The 22,053-nt window shown below is 47.5% G+C and overlaps 1 protein-coding gene across 1 annotated transcript in view; it reads left to right on the forward strand.

Annotated features, from left to right (window-relative positions):
* Window positions 1–21,652, forward strand: part of LOC147717730 (uncharacterized) — a 132,622-nt gene extending 110,970 nt beyond the window's left edge. The window contains exon 7 of the transcript XR_015296090.1: window positions 21,375–21,652. The gene's annotated coding sequence lies outside the window, so the exon portion shown is untranslated. The remainder of the gene's footprint in view (window positions 1–21,374) is intronic.
* The last annotated feature ends 401 nt before the right edge of the window (window positions 21,653–22,053 follow it).

Raw genomic sequence — 22,053 nt, forward strand, 5'->3', positions numbered from 1 at the left:
TCTCTGCTAGAACACATCTCGTACAATCCAGGTATGATCTAAAGACCGAACATCACCATAATAATATATCTTGTCTAACAAAGAACTGAATGCGCATACATCTATACAACTGTAACTTGTACTTAATATGCTGCTCGTTCTCATGCCTTATTAGTCGTGGACTGCTGTAATAGCTTGAATTTAATCCATCTCCCAGCAGAGTGTTTTCTGGAATGCTGTGGTTCCATTGCCTTTCTAAAGTTTATATGCTGGGGCGTGGCTTGGACGGCAGTGGGAATGGCCGCCTAACCGGGAGCTCCGCACCTCAGGAGATTGACACCAATCCCTTTCGCGGCGATACCGCGACGCACTGCAGCGACTCTTCACGGGCTGTACTGCTAAACCCATGGAGGACCCTCCGGTATCCTGATCGGGAAGTTCTGACCCTCAGCTGAGAAGAGAACTGGGTTTTTCGATCCGACACGCGCCGACAGCAATGTGCACTAAAATGGCGCCTTGATGTCCGGACGGAGACGCCTGACGGAAGGCTGTGTGCTCACGCCCTACCATCGCGGGCTAGGACCAAACACCTGTGGGGACATGAGCCGCTCCAAAGACGATCAGATCTCCCCTATTAAGGTGAGGATTACCATCTACCCACCCGCATCACCTAATTGACCAGAGCGCTTTGCCTGACCTTAAAATGGCGGCTCTTTAGTAACGCGAGCAATTAAGAGCCAAACACCGGCAGGGCAACGCTTGTCTCGAGCTCACCAACGCTTCTGCATAGCTAGCTACAGAGAGAGAGAGAGCACCTCGCTGGCCCTGTTATTCCTGTTATTCCTTACAAGTCAGTAACGTCGTCATCAAGACAACACGAGGAAAGAGCGATGAGGAGTGGCTAGTACTACCGCATGGAGGCGGAATGCTGGGGAAATGTACGCTAGAATATCGCTATATCACTATTGGTATTGCTTCCACACGGAGGTGATCCTCTATAAGTGAGTCCCCTTAACTCTAACTCTTTCCTATTTGATACCGCCCTTGGAGCAGTGTGCCTTTAAGCACCTGCCCACCATCTCCTACCCACGCATTGGACACTGCCCACAAGAACAGCGAGGTTTAATAGTGCCAACCATCCATAGCACAATGGCATTCAGAGAAGACAGGAACACCATAAAAAAAGTGAAACCAGATCCTTTAATTTCCGACTCACCAATCAAAAACAAAGCTGATATGGCAGCCACAATGGAGATGATCTTGAAGAAACTGTCAGACCTTACGGATATCTCCAAATCAACCAAAGCCAACACTGACTCAATGCAACTTGAAATGACCGCAATTAGGGCCGACATGAGCGCTTTAACCTCGGGCCTGGGAGCCGCAGAACAACGGATTAGCGATGTGGAGGATCTATCGCGACAATCAGCGTCCAGGATCCAACGCCTGGAAGACATCACAGACGCCCTCAGACGCCATAATGCGGAGTTAGAGGACCGCAACAGACGGGGGAATGTCAGAATTTTCGGCATACCAGAAAACGCGGAAAATGATGCTGATTCTTGCGTGGCGTTCCTAGAGTCATGGATCCCCATGATTACCAAGACTGAGTTCCCACATGGCCTCGAGCTCGACAGGGCGCATAGGATCCCTACCTTCACGAGCAGGAATGCTAAAGGCCCCAGGCCAATGATCTGCAAGCCGCTCAGATATCAGCACGCTGACCTGATTCTCCAATATGCGAGGAAAAATCACTCCATTACATGGGAAGGTCATAGGATCATCTTCACGCAGGACTTCTCCAAAGACACAGTTGATGTACGCAAGGGCTTCCTGGACCTCCGCCCTAAACTTAGATCCAAGAACATCCCCTTCTCTTTCGCAGGACCAACCAAGTTCAGAGTCATGATAAATGGCCACCCGAGATTCTTCACCGACCCGAAAGCCCTGGCGCATATTCTCGAAGAATGCCCAACGCAAGAAATGGACCAATCGACCGGCTTTTCCAACAAAAGGAAGACCACGTGTCCGACTCAACAAGATGGGGCAAGTTAGTTCCATGTCACTCTTCATCCATCCAATGGACCGGCATCGGTTGCCTCGACGGAATTCTCCTCCATAGAACTTGACTCGACTTGTGTCACGGGTTCCTAAGCTCCTAAGCTCTGCATGCCAGGCTCATCGAATCTACAGTACCGTGAGTTTGTAAGCGTGGCCACCTTTGGCCAGCATAATGACTCCATATAGCATGTGACTGTTTACGATGTGTGGATGCGTATGACTCACGCAAGTTATTGCAATTAATTATTGCATTTAGACCAATGGGTACTCTTGTACATTTTTGCTCATCTCAAAGTAGCGCCTCCACTCTGGATCTTGACATTCCACAAACTTAACACATGTTGGGGGTAGCGCATCACAACGAGTATACCACGGTCGCATCTATTAGATGCTCTCATAATCTCAAAACTGCTCTTTACCTATTTACTCCATATTAGGTCAATCTTGTTATGGCCTGTTATTCGTATTTTGCTAACATTTTCCTCTAGGCCACTTTCCTGTTGGTTATACTGTTGGTTATACTAACCGTCTACATTCATCTGGGATTGATAATATGCACTTATTATTGTTATTGTTATTCCTGTTTTGCGTAGCATGGTACTGTCGTCGTACTCCCTACGTACGTATTTGGGGGGGGGGGGGGAGAGGGAGGGATCATCTAGAGGGAGGGGAAAAGAGAGAGGATGTAGGAGCAGTCACTTGGCAGAGTCTCAGTAGGTTCCTTTTCATTTTGTATTGCATTCTGTTTTTTATGCTAATACTTATGTTTCTCAGAGTTACCACACACAACTCGCCACACCAAATCCACTTTATCCCTTATTGTTTCCACAACCCAGGCTGCAGGTACGCATCACAAAACTTGTATTTATGCATATTGTCAAAAAAGGTTGCACTGAAATGTATCCGATTTTGTCGGAATAAGGCACCTGAACTCGTCAAAACACTGCGTTTGTCACACATCACGCCGCCAGCCTCCCACCGAGCGATGAAACATTTCACCGATGGCTAACTCCAACTCAATTAAAGACGATCTTAAAGTGATTTCACTAAATGTCAAAGGACTTAACCACCCGGTGAAAAGGCGGAAAGTGTTCTACTATCTAGCAAAAACAAAAGGAGACATCATTCTTCTACAGGAAACCAAACTTTCTGAGGAGGACTTGCGATTCCTTAACATACACTGGTCGTCCCACGTCCTGTCCTCTCCTGCGCTAAAAAAGAAAGGTGGTGTAATCACACTGTTGTCTAAGAATGCCAACCTGACACTGCTATCACACACTCACGATACAGATGGTAGGTTACTAGTGACTCACCTACGCAGAGAGGACGATCCCATCCACGTAGTGAATATATATGGCCCTAATTCCGACGATCCCACATTCTGGGACTCAGTCTCTCGGTCCATTGAACATATCTCCCAAGATGAACTACTAATAATGGGGGGCGACTTTAACCTACCCCTAGACCCCTTACTGGACCGACAATCCAAGTGCTCATTCCACCCCTCACGGTCACATGGGGCCCTTCTCTGTCTCTGTGAGCGCTACTGTCTCAAAGATTCTTGGCGACTGCAGAACCCCGATGGGAGAGACTACACCTTCTACTCTGCCCCACATAACTCCTATTCACGTATTGATTTCATCCTATTATCCACCTCATTCGCACACCTGATTGAAGAAACTGGTATTGCCCCCAAACTGGTGTCCGATCATGCTTGTATTCACACCAAACTTGCAGGCTCCCGCTCAATTCGCCCGCCTAGAAGGTGGCGTTTTAATGACGAAATCCTTACCAACCCAGAGGACAAACTCAAGATAGCGAACGCCATCGAGGAATACCTACTCCTAAACGATACCGCTGATACCAAACCTAACACTCTATGGGACGCCCTTAAGGCCACAATTCGTGGAGTCATTATAAATATTAGAGCTAAAACCAATAAAAAATTAAACAAAGACCTGGAACAATTGGAACGAGATATCACAAATCTAGAAGCCCAGCACAAGGCCAACCCTCAAGACCTCAATCCCCTCGACCTTCTCACTAAAAAGAAGTATGAGTACAATGCCATAACTAGTAAAAGAGCGGGCGTTTGGATTAACCGCTTCAAAGCCCTAAAACTTTGGGAAGGAAATAAAGCAGGTAAACTGCTGGCTTCGTATTTCAAACATAAGCAAAAGCTGTCAACCATTTCATCAATAAAAGACACCACAAATACTACCCACACAAATCAAACTAAAATCCTTGATACATTCAAATCCTTCTACGAAGAGCTTTACAAGAATGACAAATCGCTGGACTTGGCAGCTTGCACCGAATATCTTGAGTCTCTAGACCAGGGGTACTCATAGTACGGCCCGCGGGCCGCTGGCGGCCCGCCCGGCCTTAATTGGCGGCCCGCGGACCCTGTTGCCGTGCATGTCCTGACCTACATGGATAACATTTTAAGTTAACAGGGAAGATGGCCGCAGGCGCATACGTTGTGAATACGTATTCACAACGATTGCTCCTGCGGCCATCTTGTTTGTTTATAGTTGCCTTGGATTGGACTGAGCCCCGTGACGTCACCCCCGGCACCCGGCGCGAAGCACAGGCCCTTTAAAAGTCAGCTGTAACTAGCGCTGTTACAGCTGACTTTTAAAGGACCTGTTAAGGAGCTTCCTGTGTGTGTCCGGGGTGACAACCCTCTCTGCAGCAGCCCCTGGGACTTTTCATCACCTTGCAGCAGCCATCGCGTTCCTTGCAGCAGCAGGCCAGGAGAATCTTCACTGAAGTCCTCGCTGCCCCCAGCCACGGAGAATCTTCACTTCATCCTCACTAGGAAAGTGAAGGAGTGTGTTGTCGAGGGTGGGGTAGGGGGGCACTCCTCAGCTTTATTTCTTTATTTATTGCTGCGTTTTTTTTCTATAGCGCGGACTTTAACCGGAGGTGTCAGAAGGAGTGTGTTGTCGAGGGTGGGTGGGCACTCCTCAGCTTTATGTCTTTATTTATTGATGCGTTTTTCTATAGCGCGGACTTTAACCGGAGGTATCAGAAGCAGTGTGTTGTGTCAGAGCGCTTCACAATAGGAACGGAACTGAAACATGAGATCAATTACATGTGAGCACATTGAAAAAGCAAACGTTACAGTACAGGAGGCAATAGTGACAATCGTGAGCAAACAAAACACAAGAGGTAGCAAACGGTGCATTAGAGGAGGAAAAAGTGACAAGTGTGCAGGTTACAAAAGCGTAAAAAGTACAAATAGAGGTATAATACTGCAATAAATAGAGGATACTCAAACACAAGAACAAACGTTACGTAGGCAAAGGAGGCACTTGTGCAAGTATCGAAAGCAAACAAAATGTGAGAGGTAGCAAACCGTGTGTTACACGAGAAAAGTGGCGTGTGCATGTTAGTGGGGCTCTGGGGGGAGACGTGCCTTTCGGAAGCATCCTTTGTCCTGTGACCTGCAGTTTAGCTACTGGGGGTGGGAGTGGGCTACACCTGAGCTCGGGGGGACTGAAAGCAAACGTGCTTAATTTGTGCCGGCACAGCAATGAAGCACGCTGAACAGGGGTCCGACAAACAAATAGTGAGTGTGAGACAAGGGGGGGAGAGAAAGAGATAAGGGGAGTGGGGATGGAAAGGGAGGGGAGGTGACTGGGGAGGGATGGAAAGAGAGGTGAGGGAACGGAATGGAAGTGAAGATGAGGCAGTGAAATGAAGATGGGGCAGTGAAATGAAGATGGGGGCAGGGACTCCAAAGTGTCAGGATCTCAGTAGAAACTATTTGAAACTTTTTCTTGTGTTTCGAATGGGAACTAGAATAGACACTGCAAGATGTATTTTGAAATTGAGAGCTTCCATGGCAAATACCAACTGAAGTGTTAATGGGAGCCAAGAAAAAACAATGTGCAGAAAAAATAGTTGTTATCGAACTGGAGGAAAAATTAGCAGTACTGTCGGAAAACGGTTAGGCTATTAGTTGCTTATTGAAACATGTCCATTGGTGAGAGCAAATGTGTATCCCCGAGCGTGCAGAAGTATATTGTTTCCATAGAAATATACAGTTGAATTTAGAACCTGCTGAATAATTGTCATTCTTCTAATTACCCTCACCTTCGGCTCAACTTTATATAGCAACATATATATTTTCTGGCCATCTACTTGCTTAGCAGTGTTAAAATCCTATTTGAAACTGTGCATTTATTGTGCGGCGTTAATCAGAATAATTTCCAGTGAAAAATAAGTGCTGTTTGACAAGTGTTTTGTGTAAAAGTACTTCACAGTGAAAATCCGATAAAAGATAATGGAAAAGAAAATCAATCAATAATTCTGCTAGCGGCCTCTGTTTGTGCATTGCTATTTGGGGCTCTGAAGCCTGTGCTGCACTGGGCATGTGCTGAATATCCGGTTGCTGCAAATTGCCATTCAATCCCACTTAAGATTGCTCTTGTCTGCTAGTAAACAAATACTATAAACATGTGCTGCATGTAGTTACATCTGCTTTGGAAATACAGCACTGTCTAGTAATGTTTTGAAACGGCAGTGGTCTTTTTTTACCCCCCTCTAGTCCGCCCCCAAATGACCCCACCTCCAAATGACCCCGCCCCCACCGGTGCGGCCCTCGACTACAGACCACACTGTAACTTCGGCCCCCGAGAGAAAGTTTGTGAGTACCCATGCTCTAGACCTTCCTAAACTTTCAGAATCTGACAAAACACGATTAGGTTCCACCATCAGTAAAACAGAGATCGCAGAGGCCATCAAATCTCTAAAAAATAACAAAGCCCCCGGCCCAGATGGCTTCACTGCTTCTTTTTATAAAGCCTTTGAAAACCAACTTATCCCCACCCTCCACACTGTTCTCAACTCTACGGCGTCCAGTGGATGTATCTCGCCCTCTATGAGCGAAGCCAACATAGTCGTGATCCCTAAAGAGGGGAAAGACCCGCTCCACACCAAAAACTACCGCCCCATCTCTTTGATAAATCTTGATTGCAAGATATATGCCAAAATCCTAGCGAACCGACTAAACGCTGTTCTTCCCAAATTGATAAGTCCGTCGCAAGTTGGCTTTCTGAAACATAGAATGTCAAATGACAACACCAGACTTCTGTGCCATATATTAGAGAAAGCTAACAACTCCCAATCCCCGATGGTTGCGATCACCCTGGACGCTGAAAAGGCCTTCGATAAGGTTTCATGGTCTTTTCTTCAATACTGTATGCGCTCTTTCAATCTCGGACAATCGTTCATCACAATGGTGATGGCCCTGTACGCCTCCCCCTCGGCTCGGATAGCAATTAATGGCACCCTCTCTGACCCATTTCGCCTCTACCAAGGTACCAGACAGGGCTGCCCACTCTCTCCGGCTCTCTTCCTTTTGGCCCTTGAACCCCTTCTAACTGACATCAAAAAGAATGAAGATATTCAGGGAGTCTCCTTTGGAGATACTCAGATAAAATTGGCAGCGTATGCTGATGATATATTAATTGCAACAGAAAACCCGGCCAAATCAATCGAGGGTCTCATGACCTCAATCAGCAAGTACTCGTACCTATCGGGGTACAAGTTAAACAAAGACAAGTCCGAGGTTAAACCACTAAACATCTTCACCACCAAGGAAGTTCTTGGTACCTCAGGTCTAACTTGGCAAACAGGAGCTATAAAATATCTAGGAATAGAGTTTACCGACAAATTAATGAGCACCATCACGCACAACGAAACGTTGACATTAACAAAAGTGAAAATAATCCTTGACGGCTGGTCCCCACGATTTATTACTTGGTGGGGAAGGATTGAAGCTATAAAAATGATGATATCACCGCTAATCAACTACCTGAGCACTATGCTGCCCCTCACATTCTCAAAAGATTTCCTCTCCAAACTTGATAAATTAATTTCCTCCTTCCTTTGGCAAGGGAAAAAAGCCAGAATTAGCATAAAAAAACTAAGGCTGGATAAATCCCTAGGTGGCGTCAATCTAGCCGACTTTAAGCTCTATCAAACCGCGTTCTTAGCTAGACAAGGGGCTTTTTGGCTCACCCCACACCCAGACTACACCCCAGTGTGGCTGTTGGTGGAAAAATCCATTCTGCGTGGCCTTCCCCCTTCCACCCTCCTCACTACCAAACCACAATCCACTGTATCCTCAGGTACCATCTTCAGAAACACGAAGGCTGCCCTTCTTCATGTAAGCAAATTTTTACCGCACCAATTTTGTAAATCAAGATGGGAATCACTGTGGAACAACACCAGACTGCTATACAAAGGGAAACCAATGAATAATCCTACTTGGATAGAGAAGGGTATACACTTCCCTCATCAGCTGTTTGATGGTCCGTTGCCACTCACTTTCAACGACCTACAAAACAAGTTTCAACTCCAGAACATAGACTTCTATTACTTCTTACACATCAAAGTAGCCCTCTCCAAAACAGACTTATCCAACATCACCCCCTCCCTTCCTGGCTACCTACATACGATTAATAGACTGGGTCATCAGGTGTCCAGAATATACAAACTGATCCGCCCACAGTCCACAAATCTGACAACATCCACACAGTCCTTCTGGGACTCGTACTCTTCCACACCAACCTCGGAAGCAGAGTGGGCCAGAATATGGGAATCTACCTCACGACACAAAATCAGCCCTACATTATCCCAATCTAAATTCTGGCTTCTCCACAAAGCTTTTTGGACTCCTAGGAGACTCTTCCTGCACAACATCAAGGAAGATGACTCCTGCTGGAACTGCATGGCAGAGGGTGGGGACCTTGAACATCTAATATTCAAATGCCCCTGTGTATCTGACTACTGGGATAGAATCTTCGAATTTATCACCAAAGTGCTGCATGTCTCGCTCCCGAGGGAATTTGCAACCTTAGTCATGGGCTTCACCAAAGCTGTTAACCTCAATGAAAATGATAAAGCCCTACTTGACTTACTTTTGACAGCAGCGGTCAAACTCATACTGAATAACTGGAAGGACACTGGCAAAGCTTCTTTCCCCCACTGGCTCAACTGGGTCTCGAACCTCAGAGGAGCCGATAATATTGCGCTGGCCGCTACACCTTGGCGCCCCCCTTATAGGAACCTATGGTCCTCGTTGGACGCTCATTTCGACCTATTTAAACCACCATGATTACCTGATGTACATATGCACCATGCACATATACACCCTGCCCATAGTTCGGGTTGCCTACCTGCCCAGGCGACTAACCTCATTGACTTATATGGCTATCTTGCTCCACCTATGACTGTAACCTTGTAAATGTACTGATGCAATGCCTGTGTTTTACATTTTATTATTAGTTTAAATTGATTATTGTTTTTCTTATCTTATCTTAACTTAATTTACCCCTCCTTTGTTCCGGTTATACTTGCTTACTTGCTCTTGTTGACACCGGAACCATGCATGATTTATGCTCATGTCTGTAATGCTTGCTCATCTCTCTCAATAAAAAATTTTGTGAAATTAAAAAAAAAAAAAAAGAATGGGAAGCCTTACTCAGTGGGACCCACATTGCCGCCCAAACAGGTTTTGAAAGCTACATGCATAGATACTGTTGCAGCGTCTAACTTTTAGATATGTTCAGAATCTTACAAATGGACGCAGTTGAGAAGTTAAACTCCACTATTGAGGGATAATCTATTTTAAGAAGTGCAACTCTTTTTAGATAAGCTCATGAGTCATCCTTGTTATCCGAAGTGACCGATAACTGTATGACATCTTGAAATGCCAACCTTTTCTTGCCATTGTATTCAAACCAGCATAAAATATGTTTCAAACATGTTATTACAAATGCCTTGATGATATGAGAGTGATTGCCTGAAGTGTAAGTTTCTACATTTTTGCATTATATATATTTTTTTGAATGTTGCATTTGAATAAACACTAATGTGCATGCACTAGGCATCCTATGTAGATGGTTTAGAATAAAAGGGATTGAAACAGTAAAGTTTATATGCTAATTCTTATTTATTTTTTTATCAGTGGAAACCTATTTGTATCACCATTAAGTATTTTGTTTTCTGCAATTTTATTATTTCTAATTTTTTAATCCCTTTGACTCGCATTCATGCCATGAATGCGATCTGTGCCACATGCAGCTTTGTTCTGGCACCTCTGCGCTTTGGAAAACCTGGTCCAGGACAGTAGGGATTTGCACAGCTGCACGTGGACGTCTTGAATGATTTGGACGCATTTTCACATTTGCTGTCCTAAATGTCAACATTAGGCAATTTTCTGCTTTTTCACAACTTTTGCTCCTTGTGGCTTTTGCAGAGGTCTGATCAAATTTTTATTCAGCACAATATCAATCATAGCCTAATCTGCGAAGAAAGTACCTTCTGTCTGAGTCACATGTACTTCACTCACGAATGCGCACTTCAGTTGTCACTTTCTCAGCAATGGTGATTTTCCTACATTTTAGAGTTGAAAGACACTACTTTTTTGAAGGTTTTTAAGATGGATTTTGAAGCCCTTGGCTGGTAGTCTGAACCTGCCGTGATACACCAGTGCAGGGGACTCACTATGCATGCTAGGGTCATGCACCCGGTCATTGGTGAAGTTGAACTTGCTTCACCCTCTTTATCAAAACTTAATTGGCAATTCATTGTGTCATAATGTGGCCCTTTGCCTGCTCTTGAAGAGATGGTGGCACGCACAAGCCTCTATTGCAGTGTATGCACAATCCTCTATTGCCAGTGTGCTGGCACAGGCTTCGGGCACTCTCCTTCGCAGCAATGGCAGCCTAAGCTGTACCCTAGCACAACAAGCCTGTCCCACTACCAGGGTATAGAACTGAGTCCATCTGGAAAGAACCAGAGAAGGTGATAGAGAGAGGGACATTGCCACTGACTGGCACAGGTGCTTTGGACTTCAGTGAGACTCCCTAGGGGTGAGTGCATCTTCTGAGGGCATCTGTGTGACACAGAAGCACTGCCTGGAGTCACCTGGTAACAATCTCAGTGGAAATAAACTCTGGTTGGAAGGAGGCCCAGACACCCTGGAGGTCCCACCCAGCTGAAGCCCCACTGGAGGCAGAGATCTGCAAGAGGGAGGCAGAGATACCCTGGAGGCCCCACCCAGCTGGAGGCACAGGCCTGCAGGATGGTGGTACAGTGGCATAACACAGGCCCCGCAGCCCCCGGCGGTGTGGGGGGGCTGAGTTGCAAGGGAGGTACTCTCATTTGAGAGCTCCTGGTAGAATCCAGAGCGCCCCCCTCAAGTTTTGTTACGCCACTGGGCTCAGCGGGGCAGTGTATGGAGTCTTATCTCCAGCAGGCCCGAGTTTTTGACAGGTCTTTAAAGACCATTTGCATATTTACATGCCTTTGTAAACTGGTTACAGAGGCTTAGTTTTTTTTCCTGGTTCCAGTACCCCCTGTGTCCCAATACTGCCTATTCCTTACATTTGTATATTACATTTACTGCTGTAGTGTGAGAATGCATTTCATGAAAAGAAATATAAAGTAGGATTGCCAAAAGAAAAATGCCTGCTGTGTTTTGTTTAAAAAGCCTGCAAAGACCTCCTTTTGACACCAAATAGACTTATAAATAAAAAAGTATGTATGCATTCGTTATGTGACTTTTCAGTCTTTGTTCTCTTTAATTATCAGTCATGGATCAATGAGGCAGCCTTAGAACACAATTAAAAGTGGTTTCTATTTATATTTGCTGTTCGAAGTACGCACAGATAGGTGCTAAAAATATGGCTTTAGGTGACCGCTTATTTTTGTAGCGTCTGGGCCATCAAAATAAAGAGCTGGCAACCCTAACCATAGGACTGGAAGTTTGGTGGAGGATCAGCACATTATTTATTTCCTTCAACCTCAATCCCTGATTAATGCCAAAATAGCAATAGTTTAACTGAGATCTGAAACCCTCGGCCGCCGTCGATAACATGCTGATTTACTTCAAGTGTCTGGGAATGCACTGTGCATTCAGACATCTCACTCATTCTCGCCCTTCACTTTCACGCTAACCCTGCACTCACAGCAATCACAATGAATTTATGCTACCTCTCCCTGCAGTCACACAAGCACACTACTCATCCTGCAATCATGTCACACTTCACTCACCTGTCCCCCTCACTGCTCAATATGCAACTCACTCAAACAAGCCCATCAGTAATAATACATTAATTTGTCCCATTCCAAACTTGCATCCGCACCCAAATTCATACACCACCTCACTCATCCTGCAGTCACTCCTTTTAATGAAGCAATGCTATCCTAAAATCTGTGGCATCACATAACATCTTTTACATTTTCTTCCCACACAATTTAGTCAAGCCTGTCGCGTAATTTGGTCCTCACCTGCCTCATAATTCCTCTAGCCCTGCCTACAGGTTTAGAATTTTTTGTCAGGAGGGGGTCCTTACACCTCAAAATATTGACAGGGGGGTCTCAGCATCCAAAAGTTTGAAGACCTCTGCTCTAAGTTGTATGGTATAGGCCAGCAATCTCCCTTTTAGCTCAGCCACCTTCTCTCGCACTACCCCCCTGCAGCGATTGGATATGAGCACGGCCCCCTGCCTTTTTTCCCCCTGTGGAAGAGAAATATTGTTGGGGGAATGCTCTCGATCTCATGCAGTGGTGGTCCTTGGCAAAGAGATATGTCTCTTGTTGGAAACATATATCGACCTCTGCATTTTCCAGGTAGGATAGGATTGCTCATCGTTTGACTGGATTGTTGAGACCCTTAACGTTAACTGTGAGTATTTTCACTCCATCCTTGACCATGACAGATGAATGTGGATTGATCTATAACAGCCCCCAAGGGCACGCCCTGCCCTCAAGCATAAGTAAGCTCCTCCACCGTAGGTCATATTGGTATGTACCGGTGTGAAGGTGCGCAAGAAGATGCTCTGTGAACCCCAGGGACCACCTGGAAGGAAACTGTATGTATACCGGACTTCTCTCTCCTCCCTCGCTAACCCCAATGAACAAAACAATATATACCCCAGGGAATATCCAGAAGCCGCAGTGTCCATCCGCGTCTCCTAGGTGAAACAGGTTGTAGGGTGCATCTTGTGGCAATCAATGCTCTCCCTCGCCCCCAGTTTCCTACCGCCGCCCACCGGCAAGGGGTTAAACCACTTATCTGACCCAGTAAGCAGAATAATCTTCAGTTCTAGATCCAGATTCAGCCGTCAATGAGGCCAGCACTGCCTGCCGTTCCTGAGCTATAGTCTGTGAGTCCAGCTTGGGGGTGGACTTCCGTCATCCGCCAACACGTTGCCATCTCTCTCTCTCTCTCTGACCCTTCTTATCTCCGTCGTCTGGCTCAGCTTATTGGGGGTTGTCGATAACCAGGACCTTGCCAGCTTCATGTAATTTCCTTAATGGCAGCAGTCTGCCGTCCCACTTTAAAGTAATGCGAAAATGGTGCCCCCATGAGTAGGAGACTCCTTGGTTTTGAAGATACGTTGTGACTGGTTGAAAGTTTATACATTTTTGCAATGTGATCCCTGCTAGCATGATATAGGGCAATGTTGTGCCCTCCATAGGTTAGCGGTTGCGCTTCCTTGGCTTTCCTCAAAATGAGTTCTTTAAGTTGAAAGTCTGGGAGGTAGGCCAGTATGTCGGGAGGGGGCGCCGGCGCCTTTCTTTGCAAACCTAATCATTCAATCAATCATAGAATTTGTAGAGCGCACCACTTACCCGCGAGGGTCTCAGGGCGCTGGGGGAAAAAAACGGGGGGTGCCACTACTGGTCAAACAGCCATGTCTTGAGTAACCTCCTCAAGAGCTGCAGGTCTTGGGTCTGTCGTAGGCTGATGGGGAGGGTGTTCCAGGTCTTGGCGTTGAGGTGGGAGAAGGATCTGCCGCTGGAGGTAGTTCTTCGGATGCGCAGGACGGTGGCGAGGAAGAGGCAGGTGGAGCGGAGCTGGCGGTTAGGGACATGGAAGAGGAGCCGTCTGTTGAGGTAGGCTGGGCCGGTCTTGTGGATTGCCTTGTGTGTGTAGATGAGGAGTTTGAAGGAGATTCTCCTGTTGACGGGGAGCCAATTCAGGCTTCTCAGGTGGGGGGGGGTGTGGCTGTGGCGTGGTACCTTGAGGATGAGGCGTGCAGAGCTTTTTGAATGCGTTGCAGTCGTTTGAGCTTGGCGGAGCTCCAGCGTAGAGGGCGTTTCCATAGTCGAGTCTGCTGCTGACGAGGGCCTGGGTGACTGTTCTTCTTGTATCTGTTGGGATCCTCCTGTGGAGCATGTAGGGGTGTTGAGGAGATAGCGTTGACTTGCTTGGTCATAGAGAGCGTTAAGTCGAGGATGACTCCCAAGTTGCGTGCGCGGTTGGTGGGTGTCGGGCTGCCCCCAGTGCCGTTGACCACCAGGAGTAGTCCCAGGTTGATGGGTTGAAGCCGAGGATGAGGACCTCCGTCTTGTCAGAGTTCAGCTTCAGACGGCTGGCCTTCATCCAGTCGGCGACGGCCTTCATTCTTTCGTGGAGGTTGGCTTTGGCGGTGATGGGGACAATGGTGAGGGAGAGGATCAGCTGAGTGCCGTCATCGTCGGAGTTTATGTTGAGGTCGTGCTGTCGGGCTATGTGTGCGAGCGGGGCCATGTAAATGTTAAACAGCGTTGGGCTGAGGGAGGATCCCTGGGGTACACTGCAGATGATCTCGGAGGCTTTGGAACGGAATGGAGGGAGGTGGTCGCTCTGGGTTCTGCCAGAGAGGAAGAAGGTGGTCCATTCCAGGGCCTTCTCTTGGATCCCTGCGTCATGGAGGCGTGCGCGTAGAGTACGATGGCAGACTGTGTCGAAGGCGGCGGAGAGGTCCAGCAGGATAAGGGCTGCGGTCTCGCCGTTGTCCAGCAGGGTCCTAATGTCGTCGGTGGCCGTGATGAGGGCAGTCTCTGTACTGTGGCTGCTGCAGAACCCTGACTGGGATGGGTCTCGAGGTATTGGATTAGCTGTCTGTTGACTAGCTCCTCGATGACCTTGGCTGGGAACGGGAGCAGGGAGATAGGCCGGAAGTTCTTGAGGTCCCTCTGGTCCGCCTTGGGTTTTTAAGTAGAGCTTTAATCTCTGTGTGCTTTCAGCTCTCTGGGAAGGTTGCAGTCTCAAAGGAGAGATGGATGACGTTACGCAGGTGGGGTGCGATGGAGCTGCTGGCTTTTTTTAAGATGTGGTGTGGGAAAGGGTCTGACAGGGAGCCGGAGTGGATTGTGCTCATGGTCTTGATGGTGTCATCGATGTTCACGTTGGTCCATGCTGTCAGGGGGTCGTGGTTGATTTTGGGAAGTGAGTCTGGTGTGTCGGTGTCTTTGGGGACTGTTTGGGTGTTGAAGCTGTCGTGGATGTCAGCGATCTTGAGGTGGAAAAAGTTGGTGAAGGAGTCGCAAAGGGCTTGCGACGGTGGGATGTCGGTGTTGGAGAGTTCCTTTACGATGTTGAGCTCCTTGCTTTTGTGTGCGTTGTTGTCAAGGTGGTCTTTGAAGGAGAACCTCTTGGCGGTACTGATGAGGCGATGGTGGTCGCGGATGGCGTCTTTGAGTGCTGCGTGGCTGTCCGATGTCTTTTCACTGTGCCATTTATTCTCTAGTTTCCGGCAGGTACGCATGGATGCTAGGAGTTCTGGGGTGAACCCGCTTGCTCTCTGTAGGTGGGTTTTTTCAGTGGGCGAGGGTGTTGGCGCAGTCGCCTATCCATCGTCTGAGGTTGTGGGCAGCGTCGTCGGTGTTTGAGGGGTCGGTGGGTGGGCTGAGAGCGAGGTTTGCTTGTACTTGGTCTTCTGTGACTTTATTCCAACAGCGGTATGAGATCTGTTGGGTGTGGTGGTGTGTGGTGGGTCTGTAGACGAGGGTGCCTCTTAGGGTGGTGTTGGGGTCATGTGCATCTAGAAGTTCAAGTGTTCGGCGGTGCAGAGAGTGACGTCGGTGCTGGTCGAGACCCTGATGGTGTTCTTGTGGACGATAGTGATTCCTCATCCTACTCCGTTGGTGCGTTCTCTGTGGGTGATCTTATAGCCGTCTGGGATAGCTATGGCGATGTCGGGTGTGGAGGAGTCGCTCATCCAGTTCTCTGTCAGGGAGGCTACGTCCAGTAATGATGTGTCGAGCAGGTCTCAGAGCTCAATGGTGTGTTTGCGTGCGGAGAGGTTGTTCAGTAGGATGCATCTGAGGTGGTTATGGTTCTTCTTGGCGGGTACTTCGACGGCTCGGAGGCTGGTGTAGTTGCAGTTCCGGCAGGTGAAGGGACCATGGGTGCTCTTTGGGGCGGACCTGAAACAGGTGTGGGTTGTCCGTCCAGGGTTGAGTGCGTGGAGTCTGGTGGCATCGTAGCGGGCGCGGTCGTTCTGGCTGGCGCGAGGACCAGGGGTTCTACCGCGGACGGGCGCAGATGGGCTTGCCTTAGGCGCGCCTGATGCACGCGTCCGCTGCACGGCAGCGCAGCTGGCCCCTTATATGGGGAGGGGGGAGGGAGGAGCAGCTGGGAGACGGGAGGCAGGGGAAGCAGCGACTGGACAGTGAGGGGGCGGGGCCACGGGGACGCTGCGGCGTGAGTCTGGAGTGGCGAGGGTGCCGGGGGCAACCGGGCAAGAATCAGGGCACAGAAGGCAGAGGCGAGGTCACGGGGTCCGGGGCACACAGGGGTGCACAAGGCAAGGGCAACACTCGGGAATGACGGATCGGGGCACTGAGGCAGAACGGGCACTGAGGCAGAGCATGGCACAAAGCGAGCAGGCAGAGAGTGAGCTAACCAGCAGCAGCAGCGACAGCCAAAAAAAACACAGGTGGAGCTGTGCAGTGGGGGAGCGACCTACCTACTCTATGCGCCCTATCAATTTTTATTGCAAAGTCTTGTGATTCCTGCAAGGGGCCTGGAGATATTGAGTGATGTCCGTGCCTTCTTATTTTAAGAGAACGCCTTAAACTCAAATGTTGTTTCTGTGGGAGCGATTATCTAAATCTTCTGCGTGGACCTGAAGGTCTATGTGTTGGGGTTAAAGGCAGATCACCTCTTGCTTCAATTGCTCCGCTTCTTCATCCTGCGATTCTTCGTGGTCCTCAATTGTGGCCACCCTCTCTCCCACTGCGTCCAGATCTCGTTGCACCTCCTTGATCTCAGTGGAGAGGTCTTTTCTGATAGTTGTGCTAGGAATGCACGTGTGGCCGGTTCCTCCATGGATTCCGCATCCTGCCCTCCCGACATGATTGGGGATGCACTCCGTATCCCCCGCTTGCCCCTGCCATCTTGGGGAGCATGTCCTTCACATATCTGTCCTTCTTCGTCCACGTTGAGAACATATCCAATGTGCGGCTGGGCACGAGAGGCAGTGGCGTGAGGATGTGGCTCAAGGTTGTTGCCAGGGGTTGTGGCCACACTTGCGTTGGTGTTCGCCCCGTGGGAAGCAGTGGTGCATGAGCAATGGGCCTTATAGTCTAGTCTCGTGACTGGTGCTATTTACTTTGCAGTACTCTTCTGCTCCATTCCTGCTGCCCACTCTGAGGCCGCTATATGACAGCAAGGATTCCGCTGCGTGTCTTACAGGCCTCTCTAGTTTCTGCTCCAGCAATATGGGGTCGCAAGGCCGCATTCCGGCCCAGTTTAATGTCTAGCGTGAAGTGCGCTCCCTCAAGGTGTACAAGTGGCAGGTGGTCTGCCTAAGTGACCCCCACCTCCTACTGGCGGCAGAACGTGCTGTGTCTTGTTTAATGTCGGCAGGCTCTTCGCTCAGATCCCGCCCCCCTGTATCTCCAGGAGCGCTGCCCCTGGTGTTGCAGCGGGGCTCGCGTTAAAGTTGAGCAACGGGCCCACCGACTCACCCATGTGCTATTCGGGCTGTTGGCTCGCTTCCCTGCGTCCTCTCCTGCCTCAGAGCCCTCCACACTCAGTAGACTTCAGCGGGTGGCCAAGCGGGTCTTCACCCACCTATGTTGTAGAATGCCTTTCAGAGGGCTGTATGACCGGGGGGACCTCTAATTCTCTTATTCCCCATAAAGACCAGCGTGGCAAGGCAGCTCAGGACCCAGTCTGCCAGCCCCCAGTCCAGACTCCCAGGGGCACTTCTGCAGGAATTGGGCCCCACTGTCCCAGAGAGGGCCGCAAGCCTGGAATAGCATTGTGCAGCGCGTCTGCTCCGTCTTGCAGGGAAGGGAAGTGGTGCCGGACCACTCACCTCTATTGTCCGGAGAACTGATGGTCGCTGTTCTCGGAGGCCCCAAACGCGTAGTCGTGGGCTCGGGCGTCTGACCTGTTCTGACTCCGCGAGGGCCTCTGCTCTCTGTCACTCCTCCTCCGCAACTCTCTCTCCTGCCTACAGGCATGGGGGGTGGGGGGAGTATTATATCTAAAGTTTTACCTTACATCTTCCCTGTTTCTCTGCCTCTGCTGTTCAGCCAGTGTGTGTGGAATGTTAGTGTGAATGTGATGTCATTGGAATGTTTGGTATGCTGTGAGTGGACTGTCAGTTGGATCCTGGGCTGAGCAGCAGAGAGGATGCTCCTGGTGGGGCTTTGATTACAATACTGGAAAACCTATCCAACCATCTAAAAAGAATAAACTTATCATCTGTAACCTATCCAAGTCTTCTGGAATTCCTTACTAGGATGTAACATAAATTTGGCGACGAGGTGGAATCAAAGCTACGCGTGAGGACCTTCTTCAAGCTTCGTAAAGGTACTTTTAATCAAGATTTTACTCAAAACGAACCTACTTAAGGATTTTACACCCTCCCGCCCCACCAGTGTCCATATTTCACCGGACAGCCCATGGACAAGGCGTAGATTTCCTGTTACCTGCTTCTTCCTGCCTAAGTCCTACTGCCTGCTTCAAACAGGACATATGCCTCCTGCTACCTGCTTATTCCTGCCTGATTGCTGCTGCCAGCTTCTGACTGGGTGTATTTTTTCTGCTCCATGTTTCTTTCTGCCCAAATCCTGCTGCCTTTGACACCTTGCTGCCATTTGTCAGGTGTATGCTTCCATGCTACTTTCACATCTGCTATGGCTCAGGGGGCAAATCTTTACTCTAAGTGCAACCATATTTTCAGCATCTACAGCAGCAGATTTATGGGATGAGATAACTATTTTTGTGCTGTGCGCTTTGTTTCTCACATGAACTCTGACTTGAACTTTGTGCTGCGCGTTAATTTTAGCTTTAAATATACTCTCCTGCACTTTTCCCATGCATGTGGATTCATACTCTGCCACTTCTTGGGGATCGAGAAAGAGGTGCTCCCATTATTTTCTCGGCAAGGCAGATTTATTTTACATCTTTATTAATACATTTTTTGGTCAACATGCAGCATTTCAATTTTCTGCCTTAGCGTGTGCACACTTACCGTTATTAACTGGCGCCTTTCGCGAGGATTCTTCAACTGGCATGCGCGGTCTTGATCTTGTGAGGGACCGGCCTCATCTTCCTGACGTCTTTGCAATCAATGTAACAGCGGATTCCCAGCTGCTTGTTCACGTTCTTCACATAGACTGGCCTGGAGCCATCCGGCATGCGCCGTCCTGGCGTGCCGCCATCTTGATTGGAGATTTCTCTGACCCAGTTGGTTTACTTCTTCGTGAAGCTGGATGATCAGTTAAGTGTTTTGTGCGCACTTATTTCTTCTATGTATGCCCTGACAGACTTTGTACTGAGAGACGCTATCCAGCCTACATTGCTGCATATTATGACTGTCAGGCATTTTACGATAATTTCCTGCTTCACTCCGGTGTCTTGTTGCTGATTTCTTATGGGAGTCATCCTGTAAGTACTTTCAGCGCGGTGACGCGCTCACCTTCTTCAAAATGTGACTTTCAATTTTAATTTCCTTGGAGCCATGTTTTGAAGTATTTCGAGGCATTATTATTTTCTCTACAACCTTATTGCCCTTGGACTAGAGACGCTTTTCACTTTTCCTGGTTACTTCACTTTAAGCGTTGATTTTCAGGTCATACTGGGTACACATTCAACCTGTTTATTTTCGCTCTTAGCATTTTCTTTCCAGTTACTTTTGCTTTATCATTCTTACATTTTTTTTAATGATACAAGTGTTGATGCTCATCTTATTTTCCGTCCGGTAGTATTGCCATTTTATTCTGATGTATTTGTTAATGTATTTTTGCTTGGCATGCAGGTTTTCTACATTTTCTATTCTGTGTTTTATGTGGAGCATTTCTCCTCTTTCCTCTGTTCTGTACATGATTTTTATTTACAATGCCCTTATTATATTGTGCGCAGGTTTTGTATGTGGTCTAACTTGAGGCGTGTCTGTATCTTCTTTGCTGTGTAGTTCAGTTCACGCAGATCGCACTTTTCCTGGAGCAATTTTTTTTCTTGTTCCTTTGATGTTTTCATGATCATACTTACAGTGCATTTTTCCATTTAGTGCGCAGGTTTTCATATATGGTCTAACTTGAGCCGTGACTGAATTTCTTTGCAGTGTAGTTCAGTTTACCCAGATTGTATTTTCCTGCAGTTTCTTATGTGGTCTAACTTGAGGCGTGACTGAATTTCTTTGATATGTAGTTCAGTTTACCCAGATCGCATTTTCCTGGAGCGTTTTTTGTTCCTCTGATTCTTTACATGAGTACTTGATATTTACTGTTTATTGTCAAATTGTACGCAGGTTTATTTATGTGGTCTAATTGAGGTGCTACTGAATTTTCTTTGCTGTCTAGTTCAGTTTCCCAGATCGCACTTTCCCTGCATTTTTCACTTGTGGTCTAATTTTAGGTGTGACTGTACTCTTATCTTTGGTGTGGTACAGTTTACGCAGATCGCAGACCTTTTCTACGTGTCTTTTGGTTGATGTGTTAGGTGTACGTCACCTATTTTATTTCTTTACTTTCATTTCTTCCTTGTTTCCTTCTTCCTGTTGCTGTGTTCAGTGGTTATTTACTTCTCGCTAGCCTGGCCAGTTGGTGTAGTTGTTGTGGTCACACTCGTGTACTACTTCATGTTAGTCTTCGTGGTATTATTACTTTTTGCTTATGTAATTTTCTCAGTTTGCTTTTCCGTTCTTTTCCTTTTTCCTTCCTTTTGAAACTTCTTACTTCTATTTTCTCTGCTAAGGAAGGAGATGTGTGTCTTATGTGTCATACTGTTCTCACTTTGTACTTTATTACGTTTTCCTTCATTGCTTAATTTTACGGCACATTTCACCTTGCTTATTTTTAGTATGTTTTTCATACGTATGTGCATTTGCAATCTTTCTACTGCAATTTTTATTGATTACATTAGCTAGCATTCACGCCAAGAATTTTCAATTCTATTAAGGACACAGAGGCGAGGATTATCCCACCCGGCTATGTTCAAATGTATGATCATGCTTACCCACCTGTTTTAATATGTTTAAGGCTGTTTTATACAGGAATTTCGGGTTGTTATATTTCCTTTTTTCTAGGCAAAGACAAGAAATCCGAATGAAGAGTCTTCAGTTGAAGAATGAAGTTGGAACGGTGTTCCCTGTTATTCCCTGTTGGAGAATTTTATAGACTTTTGGTTGCTGGACTTATTCTGCAAGTTTGTGCAAAGAAAGAGGAAGCTGGAAATGTTACCAGGACTCTTATAGGGCTCATGGAGGCGTGGCTAAGGCTAAGCATCATGGCCTTTGTAGTTTATTTTTACTAAACTGTATGTTTATTGGCTGCGGTGAAAATTATAGTAAAGAAAGAGAAGCATAATCCTCACCTCCGTGTCCTTAATAGAATTGAAAATTCTTGGCGTGAATGCTAGCTAATTTTTGATTCCTTCAGCTGAACCTCTGGAACAGTAATACTGAGTAATACTAATACTGAGTCCGCTCGTTGCTGCTGCGCGCTGCGCTTCCTACGTGCTCCTCAGACGGCGGAAAAAACGGCAATGTCTCCCAGCGGCCCTTGTGAGAGAAAACGCTCTCCCTGAATAAACATGCCCTGTCGTCGCTCAGAGCTCCACGTCTGTTTCAGCTCCCTTTTCTTACCTGCGCATGCGTATTATTGTACGCACGCGAGCTATGCATTTTGTTATTCAAAATGTCTTTAGGTTTCGCCTGGCGAACAGCTGCGAAAGCAGCGTTTCTCGCAGGCGAAATCTTATGTGAG

Source organism: Lissotriton vulgaris, chromosome 5, assembly GCF_964263255.1.
Source record: "Lissotriton vulgaris chromosome 5, aLisVul1.2, whole genome shotgun sequence".
NCBI classification, from domain to species: domain Eukaryota; kingdom Metazoa; phylum Chordata; class Amphibia; order Caudata; family Salamandridae; genus Lissotriton; species Lissotriton vulgaris.